Genomic DNA, 16904 nt, shown 5'->3' with positions numbered 1-16904 from the left:
AAATGCAATTTACTGGTATGAATTTACTGGAATGAACATTTTAATTGCACAACATCCCTGAAATAATTTCGCAAATATAAATAATGAAAATTAAACCTTATTTAAAGGTATGAAAACTAAATCCATAATGGAGCTAATGTAAGAAGCCCCAAAACTCCATGCACAGTAATAATCAAAGCTAATTCCCTCCAGGGAAGCAGATAAGAAAATTATTTCAAATTGAATTTTACTGTCACTTATGAATGGATTGTATAACTGCTCAAGTGTAACTGAAGATATGATTTATGGAGCTTCTCTTGTTTCTACAATGAAACTGTAGCTGATGAAATGAATGACACAAAATACTCCAGTGACACCCCTCTCTATCTATATCAGTCATCATTATAATTTTATTTTGAAGCACACTGTGTTAATAATATCTGGAATTATACACATCACTCAAAACAAAACAAAACATGAGCTCTTTGTTTTCACACACATTGTTCATTTTATCAGCTCCACTTATCATACAGTTGCACATTGTAATCCGTTTGTTTCTCAAAGGTCAGGACCAGGCCTGTAACAATTATTATATTATAAAGTTATTGTACAATATATGAACATTCTCTCAATATGTTTTGTTGCCCTAAATATTGTCCATTGTGTTTACTGGCATGTTTCGTAATATAACAATGAATGTCTCCAGTATTTTTGCTGTTCTAAGGTTTTCCCTGGTTTCTAGATTCTAGAGCTGTTATGTGGATTTGTTTGAAAACAGTGGTTTTATATAATTTATATTTTATTTATCTAGGATTTTTATACATGTTTGTTACCATTCCAATGTCTGAATATTTTTAGTATCTTTTTGCTAAATAATTCTGCTTAATACATTTTTTGCTATTGCTCATTGCTTAATAATTCCATTGCTCTTTAAAGGGATGTAACTGCATTATTATGGTATTATCATTATATCCATGGCATACTATTGACTTTAAACTACAGTACAATAAAACTGTTTATCTCAATTATATCTGGGATCAGATACAGCAGTGCTCTTGGAATGAGAATAATCCATCAACTAAAAATATACAGCCGACAACATCCGGTGTCCACTGATGGACTAGAGGACGACAAACACAAACTGCAACAACAGATAAGGTACTATACATTTACATTTACAAGGAGGACCAATGTGGCAGATGTGTCTAACAGAGATGGGCACTGAGGAAACACATTGTTTAAAAACTCTTTCACAAGCAGTTATGTCGATTTTATTGAATTTAATACATTCTTTGCACATACACACATCTGTTTAATTTGAATTAGCCATGCTAATGGCAGGGCTGTCTGACAGTGCTTATGAGGTCACCACCATCCACTACTTTAAGCTTTGCCTTCACAAAGCAGTGAAGTAACTTTTCACAAATAGTTTGTTCCCACCCACATTTAGCCCTAGGAATCTTGTTGTTTATAGGGTGTTTATAATTCTGGTAATGAAGTCTGTTTTGTTGTTCACTGATGATACACTTAAGATATCCACATTATGCTCAAAAAAGGGTGTGATGATGCAATTTACCACAACATTAAAACATCATCTTATTGCCCACAAACAGCTTGTGATTATAACACATACTGTGGCACTGAAATGACAATAATAATAACAATAATAATAATAATTAATGGCTATTATTATTATCACCGCGACCCTGAAATGGAGAAGCGGAAAAGAAAATGTATGTATGTATTATTATTAATAATAATAATAATAATAATAATAATAATAATAATAATAATAATAATATACATTTTATTTAAAAAAGCACCTTTCAAGAGACCCAAGGATAAACCCAATAGATAATAAAAGAATTATGCATGACATAACCCTTTTAAGTTGCTTATATGTATAATATCAAATTGTGAATAAAAACTGAATGCAATGATGTGGAGATGGCAAATGTCAATATTTTATTCATAATAGAACATAGATGACAGATCAAGAGTTTAATCTGAGTAAATGTAACATTTTAAAGGAAAAATATATTGATTCAAAATTTCACAGTGTCAACAAATCCCAAAAAAGTTGGGACAAGTAGCAATAAGTGGCTGGAAATAGGAAATTCAGCATATAACGAACAGCTGGAAGACCAATTAACAGTAATTAGGTCAATTGACAACATGATTGGGTATAAAAAGAGCTTCTCAGAGTGTCAGTGTCTCTCTGAAGCCAAGATGGTAAGAGGATCACCAATTCCACCATTGTTGTGCAGAAAGATAGTGCAGCAATACCAGAATGGTGTTACCCAGCGTAAAATAGCAAAGACTTTTACGTTATCATCATCAACTGTGCATAACATCATCAAAAGATTCAGAGAATCTGGAACAATTGCGGTGCGTAAGGGTCAAGTCCGTAAAACTCTACTGGATGCTCATGATCTCCGGTCCCTTAAACGTCACTGCACCTCAAACAGGAATGCCACTGTCAAGGAAATAACAGAATGGGCTCAGGAATACTTCCAGAAAGCATTGTCAGTGAACACAATCCACTGTGCCATCCGCCGTTGCCAGCTGAAACTCTACAGTGCAAAGAGGAATCCATTTCTAAGCAAGCTCCACAAGCTCAGACGTTTGCACTGGGCCAGGGGTCTTTTAAAATGGAGTGTGGCAAAATGGAAGACTGTTCTGTGGTCAGATGAGTCACCATTTGAAGTTCTTTATGGAACACTGGGACGCCATGTCATCCGGACCAGAGAGGACAAGGATAACCCAAGTTGTTATCAACGCTCCGTTCAGAAGCCTGCATCACTGATGGTATGGGGTTGCATGAGTGCTTGTGGCATGGGCAGCTTGCATGTCTGGAAAGGCACCATTAATGCAGAGAACTATGTTCAGGTTCTAGAACAACATATGCTCCCATCTAGACATCATCTCTTTCAGGGAAGACCCTGCATTTTTCAACAAGATAATGCCAGACTACATTCTTCAACAACAATCACAACATCATGGCTACGTAGGAGAAGAATCCGGGTACTGAAATGGCAGCCTGCAGTCCAGATCTTTCACCTATAGAGAACATTTGGCACATCATAAAGAGGAAGGTGCGACAATGAAGGCCCAAGACAGTTAGGCCTGTATTAGACATGAATGGGAGAGCCTTCCTATTTCTAAACTTGAGAAACTGGTCTCCTCTGTCCCCAGACGTCTGAGTGTTGTAAGAAGAAGGGGGGATGCCACACAGTGTTAAAAAATGGCCTTGTCCCAACTTTTTTGGGATTTGTTGACGCCATGAAATTTTGAAACAATATATTTTTCCTTTAAAATGATGTGCTCTCTCAGTTTAAACTTTTGATCAGTGATTTGTGTTCTATTCTGAATAAAATATTGACATTTGCCATCTCCACATCATTGCATTCAGTTTTTATTCACTATTTGTTTAGTGTCCCAACTTTTTTGGAATCCGGTTTGTAGTAAAGGATTTTATTTTGTTGTCTATCTGTTGCTACAGTACCTATAACTTGTAAGCATCTTTGGGTTCTTGAAAAGTGCTGTATAAATATAATGTATTACTATTGCTATTATTATCATTTACAAAAAGTAAAAAACATACCGTTCAGAATTAAGTAACCTTAAAAAGCCAGATGATTTTTTTCTATTGAGTCAGTCTAATCAATCTGGCGGAAAGGACTGAGTGATTTTAAACCAGTTTTACCCATTAGCTGGGACTTTCTCAACGCCCATTATCCCCAATCTAGTAGGGTCAAGCCAAAACATTATTCTCCTAAGACATGTCTTTCTGAACTGCTAATCCAACTTCATGGTCATGCTCTCAACATGGATTGCTCCTTCAGATTCCAATCTATGCATATTCAAGTCAACATTTCCTGTCATTTGACATCCTTATACAACTGCCACAGTCTAGCAATGAGACTAATCTGAAATCACTGGACACCTACACTTTTTTTTGGAGGAGAACAGTAAATGCTAATTCTGTAATGTCAGCTACAAAAGGATTGTATTGGCAAGCATTATGCTGCATGTGGAGGGTCACTTTACCAAGCAAGTGTAAAAGAGCAGTTTTCTTTGAATATGTGGGGAACCAATTATAAATCTTAGCTAAAGCCCACATTGCTCAATAATGGGTGTTGTGTAAGGGTCGGTTTCTTGCAGTGGTGGTATTTCTGCTGACAGTTGATCAGACAGCAATCTTGTTAATTAATCTCTATGACCATATGTCAACAGACATTCTTATGGGTAGACAACAGTAAAATCTTCAGATTTCTAATGACTGGCCTTAAAATCACACATTTAGAATAAAATACAGGAATAATAAAAGTAAAATTGTAAAAGCTTAAAAACTAAAAAATGTTAATTGGAATGTTACATTTAATATTGAAAACCTCAGAGCAAAGCATCGTTCAAACCCTTAATGTGGACTATACTGTTGAACATCTACTTAGATATCAATGCATTATGGGGTATTTTACACCTCAAGTGCCTGCTCCCCTGGGTACATCCTTATTGGCATGTAAGATTAGCTGCAAGTCTAAGAACATAATGACCATAATTTGCACATGTGGGATATAAAAGATAATTTGCTTGATATGATAGCAGTTGGTAAATGACTATAATCTCTTTTAGATAACCATGCCTAAGTGATTTCATACAAGGGAAATATATATTTCTCTTCATATTCAGTTTGTGTCTGATACCATAACATAATCAGAAACAATAATGGCATATAGAAGTATATGATGACTTTATTATTAAAATCTTTACTGGCTGTTTCAAAGGAGACACAGATTAAGCCTACTTTGGGACTAGTGTCCAACTGGAGTGGCCATTTGGAGTCAGTGCCTAGCCTCATTTATTTTCATTGTTATTATTTTGTAAAATTGTACTTTCTAAAAACAATAAACCTTTCCAGTTTCAACATTTGAAATTTTGCCTTTATTTTAATTCCAATTAAATATAAAGTTTAAGTGATTGCCACATCATTGCATTATGTTTTTATTCACATGGAGTAAGTGAGCTATTATTTGGATTAATAATGGATTATCAGCATGTATGGAACACCTAGGGTCACTGTCTGTGATGAATGTGGTGGGTTCTCTTTGTGTCTGTGTGGGTTTCTTCCGGGTGCTCCGGTTTCCTCCCACAGTCCAAGAACACATGTTGATAGGTGGACTGAATGTGAGGAATTGTCCACAAGTGTGAGTGACTTGGTGAGTGTGTGATGCCATGTGATGGATTGGCACCTTGTCCAGGTTGTCTTACCGTCTTGTGAAGCAGTTACAGAAGATGAATTATTGAATGCAGAAATGAATGAGTAAATGAAGGAATAATTAACATCTGGTAAAATACACCACATTTTCAGTGCTCCACTTATTTAGAAATCTGAGATTTTTTAAAATCATGCCCCAATAATTAATCATTTACTGCCTGTAATGACACAAAAGAGCTTAGGAACAAAAAGAAATGACAAAAGCAGCAGTATTCCCAAATCCTGGCTTTCACCATTGAAATATTCCTCTCAATTTAAGCTTTTCCAACCTGTGTTAAGAGCATACATATTTAAAAACACTTATGATGTTTCATTGGATTCCCATTCACAAACACACAAGGGAAACCTCACCGTGTTATATTCTGGCATCTTTAGAACATAAACCTGTGGCAGTAGTGTCCGTTTGTGGCAGTGCTCAGTTGGACCATGCTATTTTAGCTTTAACACACAGAGCTTAGCCTTACTCCCCTAGGACATGATCCCTTCAGGGGGTACAGGAAAAAAGATCCAGAACTGGAGGGAGAGTGAAAAAAAAAAGAAAAAAAAGAGCCATGAGGAGCAGAAGCGGTCTACAGAGAGGGGGAGATAATGAGAGGAAAGGAATAGAACAGAGATGAATGAAGAAAGTGCAAAAAGAAAAAGAAAATAATGGAATCACTGAATTTTGAAAAAGTTAAGGGAAAAACTTGTAATTTGTATTTCTCCAACAAATACTGGCACAAGTCTAAAAGTCCATTTTAGTCTCTAGATAAAAGGAAGTAATTACAAACCTTAAGAAGCTGCTGGACTCAGCTAACTGAAAGAAAACATGGCCCCAACAATAGAGCTGACGAGTGAAACAATGGAAAGGATTATAAAACACCTCTGTGATGGAAATCCAACATGGACGGTGGCACAAGCTGATTGTTGCCAGTCTACTGCATCTAAATGTTGGTGCATGTGTAAACAACATGGCAAAGTGATAAAAAAAAATACAGGTAGGCCAGTGATTACTTTTACACCACATCAGGAGAGAAAATAATTTATTTTTTGAGGTCTACTTAAAAAAAGGTTTCATAATATCCATGGCTTGTTGCTATGATTTTGCCATGAACTGTAAAAAATGTGAGAACATTGTGTTGTTATTCAGTCATTTTTTTGCCATGTTGAGAAATTTTAAACTTAAGTTTAGATTCTGATATTGGTTTAATGGTTTTAGTGGCATGTCCCAACACACCCCCGAATGGCTGTCTGTTAGAGAGGGAAGTGAAAACGCACTCATTCACTCATTTTCTGGTAATGCTTCATCCTGAACAGAGCCACAGAGGGTCCAGAGTTTTCTTGGAATCACTAGGCTAAAGGCAGGAACATGGCCAGCATAGGGCATCAGTCCATCACAGGGCATCAAAAACTCACCCAGTAACACCTGTTTTTGGATTGTGGGAAGGAAACTGGAGCACCCAGAGGAAGCAAGCGGACATGGGGAGGACACAGTGAAAATCCAAGCTTCACAACACACAAACCTACACACATATACTTTGCAAACATTTGAACATACCTAGTTTAATCATAATTTGAAATATGTGGAAAAACAAATAATAAAATAAATATCAAATGTGTCAATAAGTTCATAAGGCCACATTTTACTTTTACTAATTCAGCTAATGCTTAAGCAGAAAAGCCTTCTGGAATTGTTCAGAAATTCAACAAAACATTCAATTGGTGCCTTCAAACATTTGCACATGACTGTATGTCTTTGCAGGCGTCACGGTGGCGTAGCAGATAGTGTTGCAGTCACACAGCTCCAGGGACCTGGAGGTTGTGGGTTCAAGTCCCACTCTGGGTGCTCTGGTTTCCTCCCACGGTCCACAAACACACATTGGTAGGTGGATTGGCCGTTCAAAAGTGTCTGTAGGTGTGAGTGTGTGGCGTAATGGCGCCCCCTCCAGGGTGTATTTCTGCCTTGCGCCCAGTGATTCCAGGTAGGCTCTGGACACACCCCAGACCTGAAGTGCTTACAGACAGTGACTGACTGACTGTATGTCCTTGCTACACCTGAAAAATGTTCAGCATTTTACGTTCCTGAATTCTGAAGTGCTGCAGCCAACGTGACACCCCAGTGCTTAGGTTAAAAACACCTGCTCTTCCAGTTCCTCTGAAATAAAGAGTTAATGTCGAAGAGTAATGCTCAGTGCCGTGCATGGGCTAGACAGTTGAGCAGGTTGGTGTCACTGATCCAGAATTAATCGTTCGACATCACTCTAATTTACTACATCATTTGAACACAGCAGATCTTCTTCACATTGTGTGAAAATTTGATGATGAATGGACCAATAGAAATGCTCAAAAATACTTGGAATAAATTGACTTCCCCTGAAAGTTAAGAAGGTATTTTTTTCTTTTCCTTGAAAGCTACAATTTTGGACAGCAACCACAATCATAGATACCTGAATGGTATCAAGTCCTCAGAGCAAAGAAAAACAAACTCTCAGAAATGTTGAATGAGCAGGGGCTGCCCCAGACCTGAAAGTTAGAGAACCCAGCTCTGAATTAGAAAGTTGCTTATTCAGTCCCGTTAACTGGAAGGAGAATGGGCAGGAAGAGTGAAGGGAGCGCACTGCTTTCCTCCCTCAAGACCCACAGATGAGCAAGGTGCCTAACCCCCAAACTGTGCTCTGGGAAAGGTAGAAGGTAGGAGGAAAGGTAGAAGACTTAGTTATGATATTTAATACATATTTCATTGCTTTGCATTAGCATTGTTTACATTGCTAGATTAAACCACTAATATGTCACTAGACTCTGTAAAACAAAAAGAGTGAATTATGGGAGGAAGTTGTTGCCAAATTTGGTCAAAGGAACAATTAATAAAAAAAAATTAAATAAAATAAAAAGATTGACAGCACTGATACTTGTGGTCATACAGTGCAGTTAGAAAGCCTGATACACTCAGCATGTGTAGCTACAAGGCAGGGATACCCAATAAACAGGCAGCTCAGTTTAGAGAAACATGGAAGGCCATTAACCGCTATGCAAAGTGGAACCCTGCGCTGAGCAGTCTGACTGCTGTGTTATGTTCGTTAAGCAGAAACATTAGCCTTGTCTTGTACTCTTGCACACACAGTAGGCGCAAGCCCTTTCATCCGACGCCTTTTTTCTCTCCCTCCAGATGCAGCTGGCGCTTTCTCGTCTGATTTTTGATGAATGTTATCTGAGCTGCCCCTAAGAGTGAGGCGGTGGTGCTGCCGTGGGCCTGACAGCAGCGAGAATTTGTTAATTAACATTTTTCTGCGTTCATCCAAACAGATGTTGGACGGAAGTGCTTTTATATGTAATCCGTTCACAAGGAGTCACGCAGGCTGAGAGAAGAAGAAGCAGCAAAGCCTCTCCCTTCTGCCTTCATGTACAAGTCCAAACATGGTCACTTTGGAAGAAGCACAGGAAAATGCAGAGTCTGGACGTCATTTGGCAGAACTCATCCCAAACTATTACCCAAGCGAGATTAGCTGCTGAAAGCCAGATTAGAATGTTAAGGTCTTAAAACATTGATAATACCAAGTTGTTTAAGAGGCCAGTGAAGCAGTGATTGAATTTGGATGTCTTTATTAACACAGCTGTTTACCCACTCATAATATAGGGTTATAGATAAGGTATTCATTAACTTTAATTATATTATGTCTACAAACAAGTTTTAAAGCTTTTTTTATGTAACGTAATTCATTCATTCATTGTCTGAAACCGCTTTTCCAATTCAGGGTCGCGGTGGGTCCGGAGCCTACCCAGAATTACTGGGCGCAAGGTGGGAACACACCCTGGAGCTGTAACATAATTTCATTTATAAAAATGTAAACATTCTCCAGCTCTTTTGTCATTATATGGTTATGTAGCTAGCTTTAAAAAAGAAAATTGTCATTTTACACAACAAAACATAACCTAAAAATGAAGTAGTTTGAAAACAACAAGTGAGAAGGATTTATTCTTCACTGCATTCATTGAGATTCATCAAGAAAAAATGCTGCAAAAGCATGAGAACTGATTTGTTCTGTTCTTGGGGATAATATTGTTTCCAAACGTATGTGTGAGTTTTGAATAACAATTATATGTTACGCAAAAAACACTTACTTGTATAACTAATAACTACTTAACTCTCTGAATGCATATTGCTCTCTGTTTATACACTGCTCTTTTTTCGTTTTGCTCTGATTTCAACCAGAGGAGGATGGGTCCTTCAGATTTTTTGTTCCACTGTCACAGCTGGAATGCTAAATGGTGGCTAGGAGCTGGAAATCTATACACCAGTTGTAAAAATCCTTAAAAGCAATGGGATTGAACAGAATTTAATTCAATGTCCACACGAACAAAACCAACCCCTTCTGTTTTCCATATGCTGCATACAGTTTTCAAAAATTCTAGTTAGAAAGTACATATCATCCATATCGAGGTTGACAAATCTCAGGGCATATGAGGTAAACTGCTGCATAGGGAAAAGTAACGTTTACAGCCAAAATTATAAAAAGAAAAAAACTATATAAAAAGCGACAGTTCATTTTTGAGTTCTAACAGTCACAAAATATCTGACAGAGAATCCAGTACACTGAGATGTGTTTCTGCCCATCTTTCCACTCCAGAAACCAGTAATGGGGGAAAAAGAGAATAGACCTAAAATATTTTTCAAGTCAATGAAAGCAGCTGTTTCTTTCTTTCTCAGAACAATGAACTGACCACTTCAGCCAAAACATTAAAGTCACCTCCTTGTTTCTAGCCATTGTCTATGATCTCAGCTCTACTGACAATAAATGGGTCTGTACACATTTTAACCCCAGTTACAGATTGTAGTCCATTTACCACTCTTTTAACACCCTATTTGGGTGGTGGATCATTCTCAGCGCTGCAGTGACAGTGACATGGTGGTTGTGTGTTAGTGTGTGTTGTGCTGGTATGAGTGGATCAGATACAGCAGTGTTGCTGGAGGTTTATAAACACCTTAGTGAGATAAGTCCACCTGCCAAAAATATACAGCCAGCAGCATCCTGTGGGCAGCATCCTCTGACCACTGATGAAGGACTAGAGGATGACCAACACAACTGATGAGCTACTGTCTCTGACTATACGTCTACAATGTAGATCAGCCACCCAAAATCTCCAGCAGCACTGCTGTGTCTGATCCACCTATACCAGAGCAACATATGATCCACCACCTAAATTATATCTGCTCTGTAGTGGTCCTGATCTTTGAAGAACAGGATGAAAGGTGACTAACAAAGTATGCAGAGCATCAGATAGACTACGTGTGTAATTGCAGACTAAAAAGTGTACTTTTATGGTCATGGGAAAGGTTAATGAGCTGTTGAATTTTTGACTTGCACTGGCATTAAAGGGAAGGTCTACAATTCTGGAAAAAAATGCAGTGCTCTCTGGTTTGTTCACTTTGAGAAGCTCAGTATCTTTTAACGTGGAACCGTATGTTTGAGGAAAAAAATACTGTCCTTTCTACATTGCATTAGTTTAACTTTAGTTTTTATTCACTGTTTGAATTACCACAGAAACTCATTTGTAACTAGTTTTGTAGCACGTTCACGTCTGTGTTCATGTAGTTAGCTGTCTCCCACATTTCCACCAGTCCAGTAACCCTGTCATGACACCTTTCGACCTTATGACCTTAATGTTCTTAGTAAAACTTGTAAGAAGTTGTCTGAGTTGACAGAATACAGAATCTCTCTCTCTCTCTCAATTTAAAACCATTTCCTTTCTCTAAGGCGGTAGGCCACATTAAATATATATGTACAGACCTCTCAGGCACAGACTCTTGCATGAATATAGCATACTCTGCCTATTTCTATCAATGTCATGCTTGTATACACTGGCTGCTAGCACTGTCCCGAACATGACCCTAACCTTGACAGGACGTTCCAGATGTGAGATGACCTTTTTACTCTCCCTACACTCATGTTCACCACTGCGGGAGAAAGGCCATAGTTGTGCTCAGTCAATTTCCATTAGGGCTAAGGGGTGGACTATTTTATAATAAATTGTTATTAGTGTTAAACAGTAGATTGCCCCACTTTGCTGCAGTAACAGCTTGTACAGTTTTGCATAGGTTGGAACATTTGCGGATTTGATTGCACTCAGCCACGAGAAAATTAGTGATGTCAGGAGCTTGTGTTGGATGCTCCCCAGCCCAATGCTGGTGGCTTAATACCCCTTTAGTCAACACTTAGCACTGAGTATTATGAACTTAGGCTCATGTACACCTGTTTCAGAGCAACTAATAATACAGGAGTGGCTTTTCAACAGTGATTATATAATTGTGTGTGTAAAACTGACCACCTGTGTCAGCACTGGGGGCACATTTACCAAGCTCTGTTTGCTAATTTAAAGGAATATATAGGATAGGTTTCATATCTTAGTGTGAAAGAGCAACCATTTAGTTTAGAGCCAAATGTTATCAACATTTGTTTTCAAGCTGTAAGTGGGGAAATTAGGCTTAGTAGTCCAATTAGACCAAACGCATCTAACAACCACAGCCCTGTATATCATTGCTGTCCAAAAAAAATAAATAAATTATCTCCAAAACAGTAAATTCATGCAAGAAAAACAAAACCCTTCTTAACTTGCAATGGAACGCAATGTAAAAAGATTTTATTCCAAGTAATTTTGGAGCATTTCTACTTGTTCATTCATCAAGAATTTTTCACACAATGTGACGGACAATTGCTGTGTTCAAATGAAGTAGTAAAATAAAACTCAACAAAAATGGAGATACATTTTTTTTTTTACGGACAGCAACAATGCGTGACATAATCAGAACAATGTGGTAAACATGCCTCAGTGGACATTCTGATATACTTGGACAAAACAACAAGCCTGGACATAGATTTATAGAGAATAACTGGCAATGTAAACAAAGTCGAAGAGTCTAAAATAGTTCTTTTATTTTCCAAATTGTCCAAGCCCTTATTTCCCCTCAAAACAAACTTCTATTTGCTAGTAGGTATAGCGTACTTACACACTCAGTACTGGAGACCACTGCTGGAGCCTCATCCTTCTTTTGGCAGAGTGCACAAAATTCAGCGATCTTCACCCCCGTCTTCAACTGGACACAGAGCGCAGTGGAAAAAAGGACAGACATTTTGATGGAGAGTGGGATTAGAAATCCTGCAGTTCTGAGCACTCTACATGAAAAAAAAAAAACTTCCCAAAAAGCCAGAATCTGTCCTAAAAACACAGAGAATGGGTCTCCCAGTAAGACCGGGGCTTGATCCTCTGGGCGCAACTTTTACTCGGGTTTGACGCAGATCATCAATCCAAAGTGTCAGCGTCACTGAGAGAAGGCAAAGATTTCTAAGATTCTTCCTTAGGCTCCTGATTAAGTGATCTTCTCAGAGAGCAGGTCAAGGGGGTAAAAGGTTCCCCATGGATTCCACAAAGATGCAGGACATTTGTCCCTTGCTAGTTTGCGCTCACGAAGTAAGTGGAGCTGCGAGGATGGAGTGAGTGGAGGACTTGAGTTGAGGATTCTGCCACTCTTCTCCTCTGCTGATGCCTTTAAGGCTGCCGTACGCTATCTCCTCTTGGGTGGATGCAGATGAAGGATTCCCAAAGGGCTGGACGCCTCATCACGCTTCACAACAGTGAGCAGACCGCTGGCGCACAAAGAGAGCAGAGGGAAAAAAAAAAAAAGAAGAGAGTGAAGCAGAGTGAGAAGCAGAGCAAAGCAGTGGGGGGTTGGGGGTGGAATGAAAGTGGAAAGAGAGAGAGAAGGAGGAGAGGGGAGGGACGGAGTGAGAGAGATATCAGTGACAAGGGAAAAGGTAAAAGAGTAAGAGGAGGATAGGGTTAGTGAGAGAGAAGGGGGGTGAGAGTGCGAGGAAAAGAGAAGGAGGGAGAAAGGACAGAAGAAATGAGAGAGAAGGAAGAGTGCAGGAGAGAGAGAGAGAAAGAGAAAGGGTCTGCTTTGTAAAGGCTAGGAGACAAGGTGAAAGAGCAAGTGGAGGATACAGTTATAGGGGAGGGAGAGAGAGAGAGTGACTGAGACAGGGAGGGAGAGGAAGGCGAGAGAGGGAGTTTGTGTGTGTGTGTGTGTGTGTATGAGTGAGGGAGAGAAGAGACAAAAGGCACATGCTTCAGAGGGCTGTTAGTCTGGTTATATCTGTCATAACAAAGTTCTCATTTTCGATTAAAGCTATTTGGCACTTTCACAGAGCCCAAATGGAGATTTGGGATTAAGTTGAAGTATAAATATAATTGATAGTTCTTATCAGCTTGCAACATATTGGCATTGTATAATATCTCATTATTATGTAAATGTGAGAGCTGGATATAGTAATTGAATGTAATCTACATTGTATTGCAATTCTGTATAGATCTATGTCAGTGTTCTAGTCTTTAATTCAGATTTGTGTGTGTGTGTGTGTTTGTGTATCAGGTAACAACGGCGCAGATTTTATCTAAAAAAAAACTAAGGAAATATATATCACGGAACATCTAATGAGAAATCAATGACAAGGTAGGAATAAATAAATAAACAACCTTAACACAGGACTGATAAACGCTGATCACTAAGCAGTCGTTTGTTCATTTCGTATGACAGGCAGGATAATTGGGGGCAGTGGGACTGAAGGAACAGTGCTGTCCTCCACCCTCAATCCACGGCTGAGGTTGTGGGCAAGGGGCTGGGGATGTCTGCCCTCCACTCTGAGTGTGTGTTCACAGACCCTAGTATGTGTGTGTGTTCACTGCTACTGATAAAAAGCAGAAGACACAATTAGTTGTACTTTGTACAATGATAAACAATTGCACATTCATTCATTCATTGAATAGTTTATTAAGATAATTTACATTACGATCTGTATTTACTTTTACTTTTTTTGTTGGTATTATGAATGGAATGGTATACTTTGCAATGGGATTTATTTTTGTACATTTTTAATGTACTGTCACTTTAAGGCTGCAACTACAGGCTTGGGCTTGAACAGTGTATGGGTCTTTGGGGAGATTTGGGCTTGAAGCAACACCATTTTCTTACATAATATCCACCATTTTTTACGGCCGACATCTCAACACCTTGCGACTTGATCTATAAACCTTAATGTTTGTTTTTATTCTGTCGTTGGTAGTGCTTGGAGTAGATTAGCTGCTGTCCTCTCAGCAGACTATGACTGACTTTCCTGGTCAGGTCAGCATACTATGGAGTCGTTGGTTAAGACAGTTACTGTGGATAATGCCAAAAATATAAATATCAGCTGTGCACTGCATGTCCACCCCCCACCTACCATGAGGTTTGCCCGGAACTCTGCCTGATGACGTGGACGTATTCTGAGCTGTAGCAGCTTAAACCTCTGATGTCTTTAATCCCAGTGTGACTGAAAGAGAAGACCACATATCATTGCTCACAAAAACGGTCACAACCCAACAGTCAAACATGTCACATGAATAGTGGCCATTCTCAATGGAGGACTAATGGAATAGGAATGGTGGGATTAGCCATGTTATGAACAAGCAGCTTACGCTCATTCACTGCAGTCTGCGCTCAGAAGGGCTGCTTTTTCCAACAGAGATTACGTCTAACTGCATTCAAATCCACAGCGAATGGTGAGTCTGTGCTGGAAACTCGTCATAATCCAAGGTTTGACATTTATTGTCTGTAAATGCTTATTCAGTTCAGGGTTGCGGTTGGTCCCGAGCCTACCCGGAATCACCAGGCGCCAGTTGGGAACACACCTTAGAGGGGTCATCAGTCCTTCACAGGGCGATACCCGCTCACACATTCAATCACACCTATGGGAGGGAACCCACATGGACACAGGGAGAACACACCAAACTCCTCACAGACGGTCACCCTGAGCTGGGCTTGAACCCACAGTCCCAGGACCCTGGAGCTGTGTGACAGTGACACTACCTATAAATTCTTCCTTATCTGTGCTTTGCCCGAACAAGGAATCAAATTCTAGTCATCAGTTCTTACCTATCTGTGCTTCGCCCATGCAGGCAATAGAAAACTACTTAAGGTTCTTATTGATCTGTGCTTTACTTGAACCGTGAACTGAACCCACACAGTCTTCTTTAAAATATTCTTGATGCTTAAAAATCTCTTAAACAAACGTGGTTCTTTATGGTATCCTTGTATTGCATTGCTCCATGAACGTTTGTAGTGCCTTTTTTTCTTTTAAATATATATAAGTGTATGTAGAATAAGTTTAATTTCCAAATAATTACTGAGGGAGTAATTTAATGTTAAAGGTTAGTTCAAAACGGGTGTTTCTAGACTACATGTTGTACTGCGGCACAAGTATTTATATGAGAATTTAGAGAGGCACTGTTACGCCAGTCTGTTTGCAATCATTCCTAGATGCACAAATGTGGGTGTTACCCTGCCATGGATAAGAAACAAAGAACAAATGAACAAATTATTAATTATTAATTGCATTCATTCTGTTTAGGTGCATTTTCTTGATCAAATAAAATAGAAAGAGTACAGAGCCAAAACCGGGTCCATGTTTTATTTGACATAAACATACACGTTGCTGGGGCATTATGGGAAATATAGTGCCTGTAGAGAATATATGTGTCGGGTTCTGAAGATCTGCTCAGCATTCCAGAACAAAACTGATTTCTCGCTGCCTTGATTAGTGGGGCACAGCAACATTCTAGTGATCTAGTGACGCCCTTGGTTCAAAATCAGAGAAACAAAAACAGGCGAGGTCATGGGCGAGATAAAATTATAGTCAAGGATCAAGCTCAAATTAAAAAATATATATATATTATTCAGAAAGGCAAGGGACAAATGGCAATAACAAAAAGGTCAAAATACACTAGAGAAACAAAGCCAAGAAACCATTCAGTATGCACACTATAAAGGTGACAATACTTCACAATTAAACATACAACCTGAGGGGTATATTTGCAGGGCAGGTAATGATTCACAGGTGTATGCAATCAGTACACAGATGAAGGGCTATGATGAAAGTGACTGTCACTGGATGAGGGAGGATATGAGAGTCAGAGGGATTATGGGAACTGGAGTCTAGAGAGTTCTTAGTAGTGATGGATGAGTCCGGAAGGTTTTATTTTATCATCATTCATTCATTCTGTTCAAGGTCACAGTGGGTCTGGAACCTACATGAAATCATTGGGCACAAGGCAGGAACCCACCCTGGACACGGCACCAGTCCATCACAGGGCATCACACACTCTACTAGTCACTCACAGTGGACGCTGTGTCTTTGTTATCATTATATTTACATAGGGCAAGATTCACTGTGAGGGATTAAGACTAGTCCTGGACTACATTTGAAACGGAATATTTTAATGCTTTGCCATGCAGTAACCCTAAATGCTGTCATAGCGTTGCTATTTAAATCTATAATCAAATAATTGAAAATGACCATTATACATTGAAAAAATAATGAACTCCCTTGGACTTAACCACCATAACATTTCCGAGCCACTGGAGTATGATCCACAATGCCAATGCATTTATAATAATCAAGTTATAGCAGACAATGATTTCCCTCAGACTCAATCAGGAACATTTCCTCAGTGACCCAAGAACTGGTCTCACAGGAGAAGGACAATGATTAGGAAGAGATTCTGTTAATTAAACACACTCAACAGAGGCAAGTCATGGCAGACAACAGTGGTGAGCATCATACAATGCAAAGAAAGGCAAGTG

The 16904-nt window shown here is 39.0% G+C and overlaps 1 protein-coding gene across 1 annotated transcript in view; it reads right to left on the bottom strand.

Moving 5' to 3' along the window:
- chrm5a (cholinergic receptor, muscarinic 5a) overlaps nt 1–12300 on the bottom strand; it is a 28795-nt gene extending 16495 nt beyond the window's left edge. The window contains exon 1 of the mRNA XM_066683581.1: nt 12240–12300. The gene's annotated coding sequence lies outside the window, so the exon portion shown is untranslated. The remainder of the gene's footprint in view (nt 1–12239) is intronic.
- Between the last annotated feature and the right edge of the window lie 4604 nt (nt 12301–16904).

Source organism: Hoplias malabaricus, chromosome 1, assembly GCF_029633855.1.
Source record: "Hoplias malabaricus isolate fHopMal1 chromosome 1, fHopMal1.hap1, whole genome shotgun sequence".
Taxonomy (NCBI): Eukaryota; Metazoa; Chordata; class Actinopteri; order Characiformes; family Erythrinidae; genus Hoplias; species Hoplias malabaricus.
This window is presented reverse-complemented; position numbering and strand designations above follow the sequence as displayed.